This window comes from Pongo pygmaeus, chromosome 11 (genome assembly GCF_028885625.2).
Source record: "Pongo pygmaeus isolate AG05252 chromosome 11, NHGRI_mPonPyg2-v2.0_pri, whole genome shotgun sequence".
NCBI classification, from domain to species: Eukaryota; Metazoa; Chordata; class Mammalia; order Primates; family Hominidae; genus Pongo; species Pongo pygmaeus.
The window spans coordinates 49,925,176-49,945,144 of record NC_072384.2 but is presented as its reverse complement, the minus strand read 5'-3'; the positions used below and the strand labels follow the sequence as shown (position 1 = coordinate 49,945,144).

The 19,969-nt window shown below is 39.7% G+C and overlaps 1 protein-coding gene across 4 annotated transcripts in view; it reads left to right on the top strand.

The window, feature by feature from the left end:
- RND3 (Rho family GTPase 3) overlaps positions 1 to 19,969 on the top strand; it is a 123,794-nt gene that overhangs the window by 50,414 nt on the left and 53,411 nt on the right. The window contains exon 1 of one of the 4 annotated variants that reach the window (XM_054478950.2): positions 559 to 650. The exons of 2 other annotated variants lie outside the window; for them this stretch is intronic. The gene's annotated coding sequence lies outside the window, so the exon portion shown is untranslated. Of the gene's footprint in view, positions 1 to 558; positions 651 to 18,651; positions 18,731 to 19,969 lie in introns of those variants that run through there. One more of the 4 variants, XM_063647469.1, reaches the window with a different exon arrangement.

The following is a 19,969-nucleotide window of genomic DNA, read 5'->3' as shown; positions in this document are numbered from 1 at the left end:
CAGAGGTTAATACACTTAGGCAAACAGCATAGTGAGTAAATTAAACTCGCACTTCTTTTAGCGAGATGAAGTTTGTCACATACAGAATTCATGAGGAAGTTCTGAAAGGATCATACACTCCCAAAATTTACAGCAAAAACGATCTTAGATAATGTCTTTTTCACAGCACTCAATTATAGATAAGGAAACTGAGGCCCAAAGTGGTGAAGCCAGTGAGAGAATGGACTAAAGAAAGACTCATTGTATCTACCTCGCACTTGTGAATTTCCAATCTAAAGATTTCTGTTAGCCCCCAAACATCCCCCAGGATCAGGAGAAAATGAAACCAGGATATTTACATTTCCCATACTTCTCATATGGAAGAAATGCTTTTAGTTCCAAGTACTGTTGTCCACTGAAATAGCAGCATACACGTTTGGAACGTTTTACTTGTGTGAAATAATTAAAATCCATGGTTTTGAGGGTCATGGATTTGTTTTTGTTTATCCCATGACTTCCGCCGCTGCTCATCACAAGACTTTGCATGAGTAATGTAAGGAATATTGCCTTTGGCTGTCTTATATCCTGTGTCTAAAATACAGACAGTATGACCAAAATAACAGACTGAAAACCTAGCAATGCTGAAGGCAAAGCAAAAGATGGTGATTTTGGTAAGTGCTCTTTGTTTCCTGTGAAAATAACCCCGGCTTTTTGTTTTCTTTAATTTTAATGTCTTTTCTCAAATGTTTGAAGTATTTTCCATGTTGGACACCAGTCAGCTTGTAGCGTTTGTTGTCATGTGCAGCATGTTCAGAAAATCTGCTTCGGCTTATTTTGGATGATGTCATGCTACATGCAACCATCTTAAAATGTAACTTTTCCTGAGGGAGTTGATGAGAAACGTGACAAAATGTGCACATGGCTAGAGTTAACTTTTAGAACTTAAAATCCAGATAATAAAGACAACACTTCCCTTTAAGTTTTAAAAAATGGCCCAAAGATATGTAGAGCCTAAGTGAGTTTTGATGGGCAATTTCTGGACCATTCCAGACCATCACTGGCAAGAAAACATCCAGATTTTACCTTCAATGAGTCATCCTTTGGGAGAGTCAGTGTAGGTATGGCTTGCCAATCAAAACTGGAGTCCATCCTCTATGAGTATTTAACCCTAATGCTCATTGTCTACATGCTTTGGATAGCATTTCTTTTTAAAAATTTATTTTGGCCAGGCGCGGTGGTTCATGCCTGTAATCCCAGCACTTTGGGAAGCTGAGGCAGGTGGATCACGAGGTCAGGAGATTGATACCATCCTGGCTAACACAGTGAAACCTCATCTCTACTAAAAATACAAAAAATTAGCCAGGCATGGTGGCACATGCCTGTAGTCCCAGCTACTCGGGAGGCTGAGGCACAAGAATCGCTTGAACCCGGGAGGTGGAGGTTGCAGGGAGCTGAGATCTCGCCACTGCACTCCAGCCTGGGTGACAGAGTGAGGCTCCATCTTAAAAAAAAAAATTATTTTTGAGGAGTGGAATGGGGTCTCACTATGTTGTCTAGGGTGGTCTTGAACTGGCCTCAAGCAGTCTTCTCACCTTGACGTCCTAAGTCATTGGGATTACAAATGTGAGCTATTGCACCCAGTCTGGGTAGCATTTCTAAGCTATCTTTAAATATCTTTTGTCCCAGGGAGTTGAGGGCCACCATTTATTTTATTTAATCACAGGTTGACAAGAGTAGATGGCCTTACGGAAGCTTAATATCCTCTTAACATTTTTTCGGAATTTCAGCTCTTTTTGTACTTGATGACTTATTATTTACTTGGTGTCATAATTGTCATAGAAGAAGTGGAAGAAGTTTTTTCATTTTAAGTTCCTGATGGAGAAGAAGGGAATTCCCATAGGCCAAGAAAAGGGAACAAGAGGATTAACCCCTGGCATTGTGGCTGATATGGTTTGGATGATCTGTGTCCCCACCCAAATCTCATGTTGAATTGTAATCCCCAGTGCTGGAGGTGGAGCCTGGTGGGAGGTAATTGGAACATGGGGACAATTGCTAATGGTTTAGCACCATTCCGCTATTGTAGTTCTCTTGATACCGTTCTTATGAGATCTGGTTGTTGAAAATTTTGTAGGACCTCCTCCACTCCTCTTCCTCCCGCTCCTGCCATATAAGACATGCCACCTTCCCCTTCACCTTACACCATGATTGTAAGTTTCCTGATGCCTCCCCAGAAGCTGAAGCTGCCATGCTTCCTAAACAGCCTGCAGAATCTTGAGTCAATTAAACTTCTTTTTTTTAATAAATTGCCCGTTCTCAGGTATTTGTTGATAGTGGTATGAGAACAGACTAATACAGTAATCCATCAGTAGACTGTGATTTACTAGGTAAAAAAATTAAAAGCATTTTTTTAATTTAAGGAAGTCAGTATAATAAACAAATAAAAATATTTTACATAAGGTCCCCTAGTTCCATCCATGTTGCTGCAAATGATAGGATTTCATTATGTTAAGTGACATAAGCCAGGCACAGAAAGACAAATATTGCATGTTCTCACTAATATATGGGAGCTAAAAATAAAAACTTGAAGTCACGGGGAGAGAGAGTAGAATGATGGTTACCAGAGGCTTGGAAGCGTAGTGAGGAGGGGGGATAAAGAGGGAATCATTAACGGGTACAAAAATAAAGGTAGAAGGAATAAGATCTAGCATGTGGGGGCACAATAGGGCAATTATGGTTAAGAATAATTTATTATATATTTCAAAATAACTAAAAAAGTGTAATTGGGATGTTCCTAACACAAATAATATATGCTTGAGGTCATGAATACCCCAATTATCCTAATTTGATCATTAAATATTACATGCTTATGTCAAAATATTACATGTACCCAATAAATATGCACAACTAGTATGTATCCATAACAACTAATAATTTTTAAAAGAATATTTAAGGATTCATTCCTTCTTTAAAAATAATTCCAGGGAGGCTCAAAAAAAGTAAAATTAAAGACGTGTCCAGAATCCTTTAACTTTCTGATTGCTGCCATTCTAAGTTATTCTTGAGAGAGAACTAGCAAATTTGAGATGAATAAGCACATGTGTGCTCCTACACATCACCACACTATCACAACTGCAGGAATTCTAGACAAATAACAATTAGACTTTTAGAAAAATATTGCTAATGATGTGCTATAGGATATCTATTTACTCCCTGTAATTATTATTTGGGGAACTCCTTGTAAGTTCTTGTATGGATGTGTCTTTATTAAGATCATTATGTCCAACAATTTACTTGCATCCATGCTGGTCCCATTTTTCTAAGAAGAATCTTTACCACTCTCTTCTGGAGAGCATTTTATTTCTGTAGGGTAGGGGGCTTCTTCTTTTGTATTGCTCTTCTGTCAGGACATTTACCTCTTGACTCGTTACAGGACACACCCCACAGACATTTGGAACTTAATTGGCCTTTATGGTTTGGTTATTCCCAAAAGTCACATTAAGGGTTGAAAGTTCCCTAAAAGCATGTAACTTCTTTCCTATTCAATTATAAGTGGTTTCCTTCCACCCCACTTATTTTTTTCTCAAAAAAGGCAGAGGAAAATGATCAAAAATTTCTGCTGATTTGATATCGTGGCTTTTGGTCAGCAGATTGTATAAAGTGAATAACTTCCGATTTTTTTGATGACTTATGACTGTCATTGGATATGTAGAGTTTGGTTATCATTGCAAGGCTCTGATTGGGAGGAAGGGAAGCTCCATCAACCAAGGAAGGTGACAAAGGAGTTAGGTTTTAGCTGGAGATCCACAGTTGATTGTACCTCACTGATTATTGGTCAAGAAGGCTTATTCTAGGGTGTAGAGAACGATGCAGGCAAATTGCTGGCTTTTTTATGGAACTAGAAAGCATAATAATCTTACAGTGTAGATAGATGCCAAGTATCTGGGCTGGCAAAAAGCAACACATTTGACAGCATCTAACCTAGCACAGAAATACAGAATTCTAGGCAGGAGCCAGCGAGACACTAGGGACATCAGTGAGGGAGCAGCTTCCTTCTGTGACCCCACAACCTAGCTTTTGGACCTGGGATTATTGTAGTGGCCAGAGGGACAGAATACTTTTACAAATTACCAGGGATTTACTCTTTAGCACCAATGATGTCATGTAGATTAAATAACAAAATAGAACAAAAACAAAAGCAGTCAATGTTGCTACCTTTGAATCATTTCCTGTTGAGGATAGTCAACCTAACGAAGTGTTTAGAGACCAGTTGATCAAACAACATGACTCTCTGATGCCTTTTTCCATTTTTACCTGGTTTGTTGATAGTAGGTTGACACAAGTTTAGGCAGCACACTCACTTCCATACAAAAGATAGAAGATAGTTTGTGAAATCTTATGAGAGAGACAAAAACAAATATTTTAAATTTTTTCTCCAGAAAAAAATTAACCTTACCAAAAATTGTACTGTTTTACACATGACAGGCTTTTCTTTTATAGCTGTACTTCCCCAAGCCTTAAAATCATTTCATAAGTTATTACACAAAATTCATTGGATTATTTTTCTCCTGAGGCCCTCTCCTGCCCATGCCAATCAATCTACCTTCTTCTGAATCCATTCACTATCTTACAGGAAAAAAAATTATATATATATATATATATACACGCACACACACACATATATATATATACACATATATATACACACACGCATATAATCTTTATACATACACACGTATATAACCCCACTCATTTTTTGTAAATAGAAATATTTTAAAAATTTGTACTACATTATAAAATCTAAGTATTGTTATATTATATAAACTTGAATATCTCATCTATAAAATGGGTAGGGCCAGGCACGGTGGCTCACGCCTGTAATCCCAGCACTTTGGGAAGCTGAGGCGGGCAGATCACAAGGTCAGGAGATCGAGACCATCCTGGCTAATATGGTGAAACCCCATCTCTACTAAAAATACAACAAATTAGCCAGGTGTGGTGGTGGGCGCCTGTAGTCCCAGCTACTCAGGAGGCTGAGGCAGGAGAAGGCGTGAACCCAGGAGGTGGAGCTTGCAGTGAGCAGAGATTGCGCCACTGCACTCCAACCTGGGCGACAGAGCGAGACTCTGTCTCAAAAAAATAAAAATAAACATAAATAAAATAAAATAAAATGGGTATAATTACACCTACCTTTCAAAGATATTGTAAAGATGAGAGGAGTTGTGTAAAGCACCTAGCCCAGTACCTGATATGTGGTAGGTGCTACATAAATCACAGCTCTTATTATTAATATTATTTAAATGTTTTCTAATGTGCAAGTAAGCCACATCCCATAAGGCACTACATTTAAAACTGTAGGTTGTGATCATTTCTAGGTCATGAAGTCAGTTTTGTGGGCCATGGCAAGAATCAAAGGAAAACAGAAAAAAAGAAAAAAAAAATATCAGGGTACGTTACTATAAAAAGGTTAGGAATGGGCCAGGCACAGTGGCTCACACCCATAATCCCAGCCCTTTGGGAGGCCAAGGTGGGCGGATCACGAGGTCTGGAGTTCGAGACCAGCCTGACCAACATGGTGAAACCCCGTCTCTACTAAAAATAAAAAAATCAGCTGGGGGTGGTGATGCATGCCTGTAATCCCAGCTACTCAAGAGGCTGAGGCAGGAGAATCGCTTGAACCCAGGAGGTGGAGGTTGCAGTGAGCCGAGATCGTGCCACTGCACTCCAGCCTAGAGACAGAGTGAGATGCCATCTCCCAACCCCCCACCAAAAAAAAAAAAAAAAAAAGGTAAGGAATGTTTTCTGAAACTATTATTCTGGTGTTTACAATATATGGTCAGTATTTGTGTTTGTATTTGTGCTAGGCCAAAATTTCCACAGGGCATGTTCATAAAACGTTGTGAGCCATTGATAGAGAAAGGGGTGGAGAAGTGGCAGGAGATGTGACAGGTGTGTCTAGAATCTCACAGCTGGGAAGCTTGTAGTCCTTCCAACTTTGTCCTCTTTACAAGACTGGGAGACCATGCTGTTCCAAGGCCAGGAGTTTATTCCTCTGCAGACATTCCTGGGGCTGATGACTAGGGAGAACTGGGAAATAATCACCCTAGGATGCAATGGGCAGTGGTGCCAGAAGCTCAAGCCCAGGAATTCCCTGGCCATACATGGATCCCTATGTCCTAGAGCATTTGGGATGGGAAGCCTGACTGCCAGGTGCTCATGGTGATCCCACCATTGATATGGTGGTGATGCAGCCCTGGCATCTACCTACCATGGTCTTCTGCTAGTCTCCAGGGACTTGGACACCATTGCCCCCTCTACTGGAATGGAAGCTGGGATGAATAAAAATCCAGATCTGTGGGTGGGATGCAGTTTTGCTTTCCTCCCACCTGTACCTTTAAGACTGTGGTGCTAGCCTCTTTATGCGGCCAACGCAAGAATCAGGCCTCTCTATTTTTGAGTGAGAAAAGAATGAAACAAATGTTTTGTAAATTCCAAAACCTTGTTATTTAAGATCAGATACCTTACAGTGTTCTGAAGAAAGAATGTATAATCAAGATGTGAGCAACAGAAAGTGATTAATTCCTGGCATTATTACAAAAATGTTAAGTTATGATTCAAGAAGATCTGACTGTACTTACTGAAGAAAAATACTCACCCAAATGAAGACTGAACAGAGAGCCTTCCACTAGAGTGTGGAAAAGAGTTCATCTGTTCTTCGTGGTCACGGAGGTGCTCTGCACCTCATGGACTCCAGGGAAGCCTGGATCTCAGAGGAGCCACATGCAGAGAAAGAGGTAGTTTGCTCACAAGGATCACAGAGACAATGATGTCAGAGATTCCAATTTCTATTCTGCTTCAGGCTCAAGTTCAATGTTAAGATCACTGGAGTCATCTCTGGGCACAATGCTATAGCATCAAACACTTGGAGGCTATGGGGAACGTAAGACAGGGGCCTCATGCTTTGGGCCACCTTCTGATTACCTGGTCCTCCAGGTAATCAAGCTTGAGGACCACCTATCATGTGCCACTGCCCTCTTTCGAGTCTGTTTTTTGAATCATCTCCTCCAGTCATCCATCCATCCCTGAGGCTGCTCAGTGTCCTCCTCCTGCCTTGAAGGTGATGGAGGAAAGAAGGATGATGCACTTTGGTTCCATGGAGGCTTACAAGAGCACCGTGGAACTATTCTGCTTTGAGGAACTCTACATGTAAATTTATGTGCATGTAACATATACACAGACTCACTGCTCTTTCAGAGAGCTTGGAATCACTCCTACATGGGCTACAGGTGAAAAAGAGTAGAGCAGGAAGGAGAGAAACCTCACAAACAATGCCACTGTCCCTACGTGAGAGGGAGAAGGTGCCCTCATCTCCTCCTTATCCCCTTCCAATGGCTGAGATGTGCATGCCTACCTCTCAGGAAGACTATCATAACATGTTAATGAGGTATACAATTGAGTAACACTGCACATGTAAGTGAAATTATGCAAATACATCAGAAAAGTGGTATGAGAATGCATTATTGAGATGCAAGTGCCCTATTCCTAAAAATATGTTGCTTGCTGTTTTACACACACACATGTGCACACATGCTCCATTTCTACCACCCCCCACCAACCCCAGCCACTAGTAAGGAGTTTTCCAAGTCACATGTTGGAAATCCTACATTATTCAGGGTGACAAGGAAGGTGACAAAGGAGTTAGGTTTTAGCTGGAGATCCACAGTTGATTGTACCTCACTGGTTATTGGTCAAGAAGGCTTATTCTTCAAGAAGGCTTATTGTAAGCGTGTATAACCGGCTGCCTTTTGAGCCAGTCCACGCATTTAACATAGAATTGAAGTTTTAGCAAGGACTAGTCACTCCAGGATGTGGCTGTGTGTTTCCAGACTGGTCCTAGACATATTTGAGTGAGAAAGAAATTCAACGTGTTGCAGACTCCATATATTAAATTTTTCTGTTGCCCACCTTTTTGTGTATTTTTCAGATATGTTTTATACTCTAAATCAGGAGCATTTTGCCAGGAATTTCCCTCAGAACTTCTTAAAAAGTCTGTACATTTGGAGATAAATGAAATCCATATGTTGCTGATTTATTCTCACTTTCTTCATCAAAACGTTACTTTCTACAAGGCACTTGATCATCAATAAGCTATATGAGATTTTTAAAGGCCTTTTTTTCCCTAGAAAAGGGAAAACACATTTGATCAATAACATAGTTATAAAGTCAAAGTTACACAAGAATTTATAAAGATATATTGTTTTACTATTTAACTTTAGTAACTTAGGCTATAGATATTTGGAAACTCAACCAATCATTGTCAGAAAAATGCACATTTTTGTTTTTTTCTACACAGGATAAAAACACTATTTTTTGTTTATCTTTACAGTGACTTTCTAAAAAATTTGGTTCAAGATCTACAAATGTACTTATCTTACATTTCAATACATCTGAATATAAATACCTTTTACAGAAAAATCCTAAATCTGTAAACATGAACATATAGTCATAATACATAGTTCTATGCACATAATATAATAGAAGACAATACTTCTCTCTCTAGACGCAGAGCTCACTGAAGACGACAGGGATGTCTTCCTCATCTTGGTATCTGCACAAAGTAGGTCCTTGATAAATATTTGTTGACCAAATGAAAACACTAAAAATAACACTAAGGAACACACTTATAGAAAAGAGTCTGCTGTTTCAGACCTCAAAGGGATGCCAGTTGAACAAGAAAGAACGTGTCAACAAGACAAGATAATACACTAACTCATACTACAGTCTTATTTTAAAATTGATTAAGGCCGAGTGCGGTGGCTCATGCCTGTAATCCCTGCACTTTGGGAGGCCGAAGTGGGCAGATCACGAGGTCAGGAGATCAAGACCATCCTGGCTAACACAGTGAAACCCCGTCTCTACTAAAAATACAAAAACAAAATTAGCCGGGCGTGGTGGCGGTCACCTGTAGTCCCAGCTACTCGCGAGGCTGAGGCGGGAGAATGGCGTGAACCTGGGAGGTAGAATTTGCAGTGAGCTGAGATCGCGCCACTGCACTCCAGCCTGGGAGACAGAGCGAGACTCCATCAAAAGAAAACAAAAACAAACAAAAAAATGATGAAAAGTACATGGCTGAGGACAGGAGGGAGTGGGGGATGTTCTCAATCACACAGCTGTTTAGCTTTTCCCAGCATAGCCCCTTTTTGAGAAGAGGAGTTGGGAGTTGGAGTTGGTTACAGGACTGGAGATTAATTTACATTCAAACTTTTAATGTTAACATGATCATTATACTTCAGAAATAACAATATTTTTGTCTATGTAGCATTTTATATATATATACACACATACATATACATATAAAATATAAATATATACAACAAATATGTATTTGTTTTGTGTATTTGCTCAGCTATATATATCTAATTCTACAAGTAAATTCGTGTGCATGTAACATATACACAATATGTAAGTAATATGAATTTATATATTATTTATAAAGGAGAATAAGGTAAGACAATACCATTGCAGTTCATATATTCCTTTTACATCACATATTATTTACCTAAAGAACATTATTTTCTTTTGGACCCTTCAAGGAGGCTGGTGATGATTTCTGATGTCTGAAGCTTGTTCATACTCATAATTTTATGGGAATTACCGAAGAGTAAAACATGAAACTCCCTAGAGACACTCAAGAAACTTAAACCCTTCCTAATTGATATAATCGAATTTCTAGAATCACAAAAGAATAAAGAAAACTTGTTTGAGGCTACATTACCCATCAAAGATTTTCACTGGATTATTTTTTAAGCTGCAAAGACGATGAAATGGAGACCAAAAAGATCTGAACAGCAACATTTTCCCACATACCAGCATTGCTGACTTCTAAACATAAAGCCATTCATCAGAGTTTCAGGCTCACAGAATTCCCTGTTTCCACAGAACCCACATTCACTTTTATGCAAAAATGCTGATTCAGAACAGACATTGTGAGGAATATTTAGATGTGTGGCAACTCTTTCAGTTCTAAACACTGGATGTGGAGTATAAATGTAGAGAAAGGAACTTGTGAAAGCAGGAACTGGTATAATTCGCTCTGGGCCAAGACTTCAAAATGCAAATAACAGAGGAATAATAATGCTATTAGTCATTCAAACCTTAGTGGATATTAGTTTAGTCAAGGCTGCTGTCATTCTCATTAAAATCAGCTGCTTCTTTTAGCCTTTCTCATCACCCACCCCTGCGGAGATTTTATGGTGAAAGTATAGAACAGAAAAAAGTCATTGTGGAGGTAGGGAGTGGGAGTGGGGAGCAAGTAAGCACAGCATGATTTGAGAGACAATTGCCAGTAATAAAAAAAAAAAAAAATGTGAAAGAACATCCCAAATGAACTTGATCTATTTTGGAATTTTGACAAAGCCACATCAGGTACCGGAAAACTGTCTTTTTTCTCTTGTCTTCTTCCCTCCCACACTATACCATGACCACCTGCTCCTAGAAGACAATTCCCTACACCACACTCACAGGACGAAGTCCAACACAGCACTGTGATGACTTCATCTCCATAGATGGTTTATGGGTTTCTGTTTCACATAACCCCAGAAGTGATTTCTGTAATAGAATCAGGGTAGAAGTTAGAGACTTCCTGTTATAAGCTCACAGTGGTTTCCAAGTGATTACAGAAACAGGGCTTTTTATCAAACCAGGTAGGAGAGAGGAAGCTCTTCATTTGTCAGTTACTGGGCATATGTAATACACTGTGCACTGATCAAAGCACAGGGCAACAAACAATGATGCATCAATGGTTGTCTCCTCTTCTAGGAAATCACAGTCTTGTAGGTACTGCAGCTGTTCTTGCAGTTTGATGTGAGTGGTGCAAACAAGCAAGGCCAATTTAAAATTTGGGTGGTAGAAACTTTTTCCAATATTCCATATTCACAGGCAAAGTGGACTCATAAAACCCAGTGGTGTTGCAATGACTGACTAGTGACAATGGAAGATTATCTAGATGAATCAATAGCAATGAATGTCTGCATTCACATCCTGATTACATGTGAGGTCCTAGGATCTGGGTCCCGAAGTCGAGTAGCTCCAGCTCATGCATGTAAATGTGCTGAATGGGCAAGAGTGGGCAAAAGAGACAAGCCAAAACGTTTCTCAGGCTAAAGGAGATTGAACATGAGAACGAAATAAGACACATCTAAGTGCAAAAGACTAAAGCCAGTTATTAGCTCTCTCTTTAGCTCTCTATCTATATATATAAAGTATATTTATATATGATATATATGTATGTATGATATATGTATATATTTATATGTACACATATATAAAATATTATATAATACATATATATAAACTCCTAGTTTGCTTAATTCAACACGCTCATGTTCTCTCTACGTGTGTGTGTGTGTGTATTAGGAGATTTCCTATGCCTGATTATCATAGCACAAGGTGATGATGTGCTATGCCTCTGGGCATGGGGAAAGTGGGGTTAAAGGTACCCTCTGAGTTTAGACGTTTAACATTCTGTCTTAGATGAACACGTATTAGCATTTTAGCAAAAAAGAAGCTGGTGAAGGAATGATAAAAATAGAAGAGCCAGTGAAGGAAAAGCTAATATAACCTATTAATGTATAAAATATTTTTAAAGTTATTTTTGTTTTTTGTTTGTTTGTTTTTGGTGGAGACAGAATCTTGCTATGTTGCCCAGACTGGTCCAGAACTCCTGGCCTCAAGTAATCCTCCCACCTTGGCCTTCCAAAGTTCTGGGATTACAGGTGTGAGCCACTGTGCTTGTGGAATTGTCAGGGAATGATTTATAGTGAAGTTGTGTCAATAAATGTAATCTGAAGTGTGATGTGCAAGTTCTTATGCAAAGAATGACAGCCAGCAAACAAGATACAAAATGATTTTTGATAAAATGTTCAGATAAGAAAAGTAAAAAATTAGTTTGACTGCATGATCTAGCCATATTTTTCTCAGACCCTCATCTTCCTATTTAATAGGGAAAAACTATTACAGAGACCTAATTTAATAATCTCTAGAACATCTTTAATATATTTTTACATTTAATCTTGTTTTTGAAGAAAAGGTATGATACAAAGCAATAGTTTCCACAAAAGAAAAGAATACTTCAATTCACTTGAATTAAAAAAAGAAATATGTATATATATATATATATATATATATATATATATTCTCTAGGAGATGCAGACTGAAGATAATGAATTAAAATTAACTGAAAGAAATACAATATTCCATCACATACAATACGTAGATGGTATTCTGGTGTTAAAATAATTTCTTGAAATATTTTTTCTTTCTCTGAGTTAAAAATAAAAATTAAGTTGTTCAAAATGTCATTTTTTATAGTGCAGAATATCCATAATATGTCCAAAAGATACCTGTGATGAAAATATTATATGGGATTTGCTAAGTGCATGCAACTTATTTCAAAATGATTTCAGAAGAATTCCACTGTCACAGTTCTGTTTCCCAGCAGCAGTGGCACCACCAGTAACCAGGCAGATACTGGCTTTTCTGGTTCAGGAGAGCAAAGAATGTTGACAGAAAGCACCACCCAGTGATTCATGTGTCACAACAAGGTTTAAATAATTCTTCAGTAGAAGAATTTCCAAGGTTATTCCTTCCCACAAGCTTTGTATATAAGTTACTCTGCTATTCCCATGGTTACCAAAAGGGGAAAAAAAAACAATACACTTCAAATTTCAACTGCTTTGCTCTTCAATCCCAAGCATAAAGTGACTTTCATCTGAACACTGTCTCCTAGAAAGTTTATTTTTTTCAATTGATTTGGATATGACCTGTCCCTTTGAAAACAATGTAAAAATATCCCAAACAAACAACAATAACATTTATCTTCTATACACATAATAAAAGCTAGAGTTTTGCATCCAGCTACACTGCTTAACTTTAAATAATCTGAGAGGATTGGACAGCAAGGAAATTACCCAGAAAACTATCATCTGGCAAAATTTTATAAACGAAGCAAAATGGAAAGATGGAAAAAACGATTCTTTGAGTTGGGTTGTTGGGCCCAGTAAGCCATGTGAAGGATTCCCATTAGCTCCAGTTAAAGGGGCTATTTTAAGCTTTGTAGTTAAAAGGAGTTATTAAGATACAAAAGGACAAACCATCTAGGTTACATGGTTCATGAGTCCTACCAACTCCTTTTTCCTCAAGGAAATATAAGAAAGCAAACAAGCAAAACAAAACAAAAAGACTTGTAAACCAAAAATAAAATTCTAAGGCCCCCTCAACCATCTGAATAGACTTTCCTCCTTGGCAGGCCTCTCTTTTAAAATTTAACCTGAGGGACCATTTCAGGCCATGAAGGGAAGTGGGAGTTGGACATGTCTCATTACACCTCTCCAGCATCGACATCAACACAGACCTTAAGTCTCATAAGAAGCATTTACAGTCTATCCTCTCTGAAGCCTGCTACCCGGAGGCTGTATCTGCATGATTCAACTTTGGTCTCCACAACCTCTTATCTTCACCTAGACATTCCTTTCTGTTGATCCCAGGTCTTTAGATGAACTCAACCAATTGTCAACCAGGAAATTTTGAAGTCTACCTGTAAGCTGGAAACTCCCCCTCCACCCCCAACTTACACCCAGCTTCAAGTTGTCCCACCTTTCTGAATGGAACCTATTTATTTATTTATTTGTTTTAAAAAAGGAGTCTTGTTCTGTCACCCAGGTTGGAATGCAGTGGTGTGATCTTGGCTCACTGCAACCTCTGCCTCCCAGGTTCAAGCACTTCTCCTGCCTCAGCCTCCTGAGTAGCTGGGACTACAAGCACGTGCCACCGTGTCTAGATAACTTTTTTTTAAATATGTTTACTACAGACAGCGTTTCACCATGTTGGTCAGGCTGGTCTTGAACTCCTGACCTCAAGTGATCCACCTACCTCGGCCTCCCAAAGTGCTGGGATTACAGGCATGAGCCACCACACCCAGCTGAACCAATGTGTTTCTTAAGTATATTTGATTGAAGTCTCATGTCTCCCTAAAATATATAAAAGCTGCACCCCAGCCACCTTGGGCACATGTTCTCAGGACCTCCTGAGGGCTTTGTCATGGTCACTCATATTGTGCTCAGAATAAATCTTTCTAAATATTTTACTAGAGTTTGACTCTTTTTGTCGACAGACTGCAACAGCAATGAAACATATATCTTGCTTCTGCTTATCTAAATAAATCTGTAGTCTTTAGTGTTACAGTCTTCTCAAGCCTCGTTATCAGTCATAGAGGAGATGATCTGAGATTGGTGTTTCCAGCAAAGTTCTTTCCTATTCTTGTCCAGAAGCAACATCACAACAGAATGAACACAAGAAATTCAGTACTTTCACTGTGTCCTCGGTACGAGCCCTAGACACTAAATAAGATTCACAGGTACTCCAATTCTTGTTCTCAGTGAACTTACAGTCTAGTGGGGAAGCTAAACACCTAATTTTACCTTTTATTATAATTTGACTTCCTCTTTTGTGCTTGTACAAGGAAATGAAATGAGAGTTCAAAGGAGGAAGAATTAATATCTCTTTGGATTCAGAAATTACTTTCTAGAGGCTGACCGTGAATGTGTAAAAAGGGCAAGATTTGAATAGGTGGCAATTGAAGGGAAGATTATTGCATGTAGAGAACGTACCATCAGCAAAGGCATGTAAGCTGTATTTCAGTCATAATTAGTTTAGAATTCTTGTTACAATGAGGATATAGACTGCAGGGCAGAGACCAGTAGCAGATAAGTAAGTAGGATCATTCTACGGTGGTCCTAAAATGCTAGTTTAATAAAAATTCACTTCACCTTGTGGACAATTAAAAGTCATTAAATATATATATTTAAAAAGTAGTAGTTGAGCTTCCTAAAGTGCAGTTCTGACCACATCCATCCCTTGAAGCATTCTAGACCAAGTGCAAGGAGGAGACATATTTAAAGGGAAGCATGGTGTGTTAGTTCTCACACTGCCATGACGAAATACCTGATACTGGGTAATTTATAAAGGAAAGAGGATTACGGAAGGAGATGCAAACACATCCTTCTTCACCTGGTGGTAGCAAGGAGGAGTGCCAAGCAAAAGGGGGGAAAGCCCCTTATAAAACCACCAGATCTCATGAGAACTCACTTACTATCACGAGAACAGCATTAGAGTAACAACCCCCATGGTTAAATTACCTCCCACCAGCTCCCTCCTGTGACATGTAGGGATTATGGGAACTACAATTCGAGATGAGATTTGGTTGGGAACACAGCCAAACCGTATCATTCTGCCCCTGGTCGCTCCCAAATCTCATGTCTTCACATTTCAAAACACAATCATGCCTTTCCAACAGTCCTCCAAAGTCTTAACTCATTCCAGCATTGACTCAAAAGTTCAAGACCAAAGTCTCATCTGAGACAAGGCAAGTCCCTTTGACCTATGATCCTGTAAAATCAAAAGCAAGTTAATTACTTTCTAGATACAATGGGGGAACAGGCATTGGGTAAATACACCTGTTCCACATGGGATAAATTGGCCAAAACAAAGGGGCTACAGTCCCCATGCAAGTCTGAACTCCAATAGGGCAGTCATTAAACCTTAAAGTTCCCAAATGATCTCCTTTGATTCCATGTCTCACATCCAGGTCAAGCTGATGCAAGAGATGGTCTACCATTCTGGGGCCTGGAAGACGGTGGTCCTCTTCTCACAGCTCCACCAGGCAGTTCCCCAGTGGGGACTCTGTGTGGGGGCTCCAACCTCACATTTCCCTTTCACACTGCCCTAGCAGAGGTTCTCCATGAGAGCTCTGCCCCTGCAGCAAACTTCTGCCTGGACATCCAGGCATTTCTATACATCCTCTGAAATCTAGGTGGAGGTTCTCAAACCTCAAATCTTGTCTTCTGCACACCCACAGGACCAACACCACATGGAAGCTGCCAATGCTGGGGGCTTTCACTCTCTGATGCAACGTCCTGAGCTGTACCTTGGCCCCTTTTAGCCATGACTGCAGTGGCTAGGATGCAGTGCTGAGGCTGCCCACAGTAGTGGGGCCCTGGATCTGGCCCAGGAAACCATTTTTCCCTCCTAGCCTTTCGGGCCTGTGATGGGAAGGACTGCTGTGAAGTTTTCTGACATACACCGGAGACATTTTCCCCATTGTCTTGGTGATTAACATTCGGCTCCTTGTTACTTATGCAAATTTCTGCAGCAGGTTTGAACTTCTCCCCAGAAAATAGCTTTTTCTTTTCTATTGCAGCAGCAGCCTGCAAATTTTCTAAACTTTTATGCTCTGCTTCCTCTTGAACACTTTGCTGCCTAGAAATTTCTTCCACCAGGTACCCCAAATCATCTCTCTCAAGTTCAAAGTTCCACAGATCTTAAGGCAAGGTCAAAAAGCCACCAGTCTGTTTGCTAAAGCACAGCAAGAGTCACCTTTGTTCCAATTTCCAACAAGTTCCTCATCTCCATCTGAGACCACCTCAGCCTAGACTTCATTGTCCATATCAGTGTCAGATTTTGGTCAAAGCCATTCAACAAGTCTCTAGGAAGTTCCAAACTTTCCCACATCTTCCTGTCTTATGAGCTCTCCAAGTCTCTTGGAAGTTCCAAACTTTCCCACATTTCCTGTCTTCTTCTGAGTCCTCTAACCTGTTCCAACCTCTGCCTGTTACCTAGTTCCAAAGTTGCTTCATTTTTGGGTATCCTTATAGCAGCACCCCACTCTACTGGTAATAATTTGCGGTATTAGTTTGTTCTCACACTGCTATGTAGAAATACCTGAGACTGGGTAATTTATAAAGAAAGAGGCTTAATTGACTCACAGTTCCACAGAGCTGGGGAGGCCTTAGGAAACTTATAATCGTAGTGGAAGGCAAAGCAAAAATGTCCTTTTTCACATGGCAGCAGGAAAGGGAAGTGCAAAGCAAAAGGGGGAAAAGCCCCTTAAAAAACCATCAGATCTTGTGAGAACACACAATCACAGGAACAGCGTGGGAGTAACTGCTCTCATGATTAAATTACCTCCCATTGGTTTCCTCCCATGACATATGGGGATTATGGGAACTACAATTCAAGATGAGACTTGGGTGGGGACAGAGCCAAACCATATCACATGGTCTGTGGTTTCCAGAAAAGCCAGTGATGCCTATTATCACCATGCTGAGACTATTGTCTCTCCACTGTTCACTGGGTCTGCCCACAACATTTCATTGCTCCCCACTCTCCCCCAACTTTCCTGTGCTGGGAATCCAGATAAGCCCACCGCATCATCAATCCTTGTTATATTGGGAATGTTTCATAAACACTGCATATGATGTGCAATGTCTCTGTATCCCTAAATATTTAGATAAAGAACCAGGCAACAATCGGCCTGAGGTCAGGAGAATGCTTTCGGGATAGTACGGTGGTTAACTCCACAATAATGTACACCCGTTATTTTTGCACCACTCTCATCTCCACTACAACCCTGCCTCTGGACCCAGGCAACCCTATGGATATCTCTGATGCTTCCCAATGTTGAGGATACAAAGTGAAATACACTAGAGTTGTAAGAGTGCAGTGGGATGGTGTGCACAGAAGAACATCTCAGGTAGGCGGCCTAAAGATTAGGGACCTTGGTTATACCAAATTCATTGTCAGCCTTACCTTAGCCATACCAAAAAATCCATAGACCATGCATTTAATGGGGATGATATCACTTCCAAGAGGTGAATATTGGTTCTTGGAGGGGTCAAAACATCTAACTTGTGTTATGTATAAAACACAGATATACATATCGTACATAAGCAGATATACAGTACATCTGTGTTATTAAATTGTTACGGGGAAATGTTAACTTGGTACTACTGTGTTAGGAAAAACATGTCTAAAAAGGCTGAGAGCAATGGTGAGAAAAAAGGTTGAGAAATGCTGTCATAGGAGCCTCAACCTTGCCCCGGTGGGTTTACAGGGGAAGTGGAGAGGGGGAGGGAAAAGAAAATCTCTGAGAAAACCCCACCTTGACTTTTTATGCCATGAGCCAAGGTGGAACTGTTTGAATACTTCAGCATCCACTCTGACAGGCTAAAGGTAGCTATTCAGAGAGCTGATGACAAAATATGAGACTGGCAGGTCTTGCCAGGGTAGAGAGAGTGGCAGCAGGGGAAGAGGCAGGCCCTGCCAGCTTCAGTGTAGTGCATTAAGCTTGAGGGTGGGGATTTCCCATGGCCTTCCTTAGAGCTCAGGCTTGTGGGGACAGAGCTGGAGTTCCCCGAGTATTGCTTTGCATTCCGGAACACACTTGCAAGGCTGAGCTTAGCCTTAATGCTCTCTCTCCAAGGCCTGGAAGTCTCTGCCTTTTTGTGGACTGTGGTGGTGCTTTAAAGGGAAGTGTTTTGGCTGCACTGGACCTTTGGTAAGCCAGTGGACTGGCATGGAAGGACACTTTGGCAACTAAATCCTGCTTAGAGTGATGCCATATTCTCCTCTTTGCAACTGAATGATAAACAGGTGGAAAGAACCAGTCGTGATCTAGGACCATTCACAACCTCAGACGGAATCTTCTTTGTTTCTATTAGAGTTTCTATGTAATTGTTTTTTCCACCCACAAACAGTTGGAGTCTTGCCCAGTATCTGAGACTCGGGAAGAGGGTGGGAGAGTGAACAGAATCAGAGCAGGAGGAAGGAGCTGGCACTGCAATGAAGGCACAAAATGTGAAGGATGGTGGGGAGAGTCAGAGGAAGGCAGTGGGTGAGAGAGAAACTGCAGAAGGTGAAGGTAGGATTATCAAGGCCATTTTAGCTAAGGAGAAAGAAAATATGAAGAAAATTGTTCTGATGACTAATTGGTTAGATACATAATTTTCTATAATTATGTTGTATGAGAAAATTATGCATATTTATATATATATCAGAATATGTATAGCCTCAGACAAACATGCAAACACACGCATATCTCATCTTATTACGTATGTGTGTGATATTTAAGTATGTAATTTTCTAATTTGATAATTGTTTAATGAAGTTCTTCTTTCAAGGTACCTTCCTTTGAATTTCTTTTTGTGTTCCTATATGTAAAGGAGAAAGTGAGAGGATACTTCCAAAAATGGAAAAGCATCAAGGTGGGCAATGAAAATTTAATGAGGCTGTCACTCTTTAGATCTTTAAGGGATTTCTTGTAAAGGGTGAATAATACTCAATAGAATTAGTTGCTAAAGAATTAGGGTATATTTTTTAATTATAAGTTTATACAGGTAAATGTTGATGGGCTTGCACTGACAAGCTTCAAGAGAGGTAAAGAAGTCTTACGTACTGTGGGAGGAGAAACAGGTCCACAAAAGGAAGTAATATTGTTATCCCACGTCATTTCATGTAAAATCAGCTTTAGAATTTATGTTCATACCTTTTATGGTTAAAAAATGAAGACTTGATTTGCATTTGTAATATGTACTCAGGTTCACATCCAGTTAAATCCAACTAAGCTCACACACCCATGTCATTTTGACAAGACTGAGGTGCAGATGAAACTAAGGATTCTCTGAGTTGTTCAGACCAACATTTTTTCTCAGCCTGCCAAGTGTAGAGGAAGGACAGAGATTTTTACCTCAAATTCAAGAAAGAAAATGTCTTACTTTTCCATATTTTTTATGTTTTGTAAACCCAAGTTGTCCATATCATTATCTCAATTCTGCACTTATTTCAACATACACACACACAAACACACAGAGAGAGATTTTGACAAAGCCATATTCACTACCTTGGTAAAACAGATTTCTGTTCAATCTAAGTTTCAAAAAAGAAAACTATTTAATTACATGAGGGTACTAACATGGCATGGAGAAAAAGAATTCTTAGTCATAAATCAAATATGCACTATTGAAACCACATGCTTTTAAAAAATAATGGTTTCCATCTTTATAAAAAAATTACAGTATTTGAAAATTATAAGCCATTGTACCTAACTCCCTCCATCCATTCTGCTTAGATGGGGAAGAGCCACCTGTCATCGACGCACCAG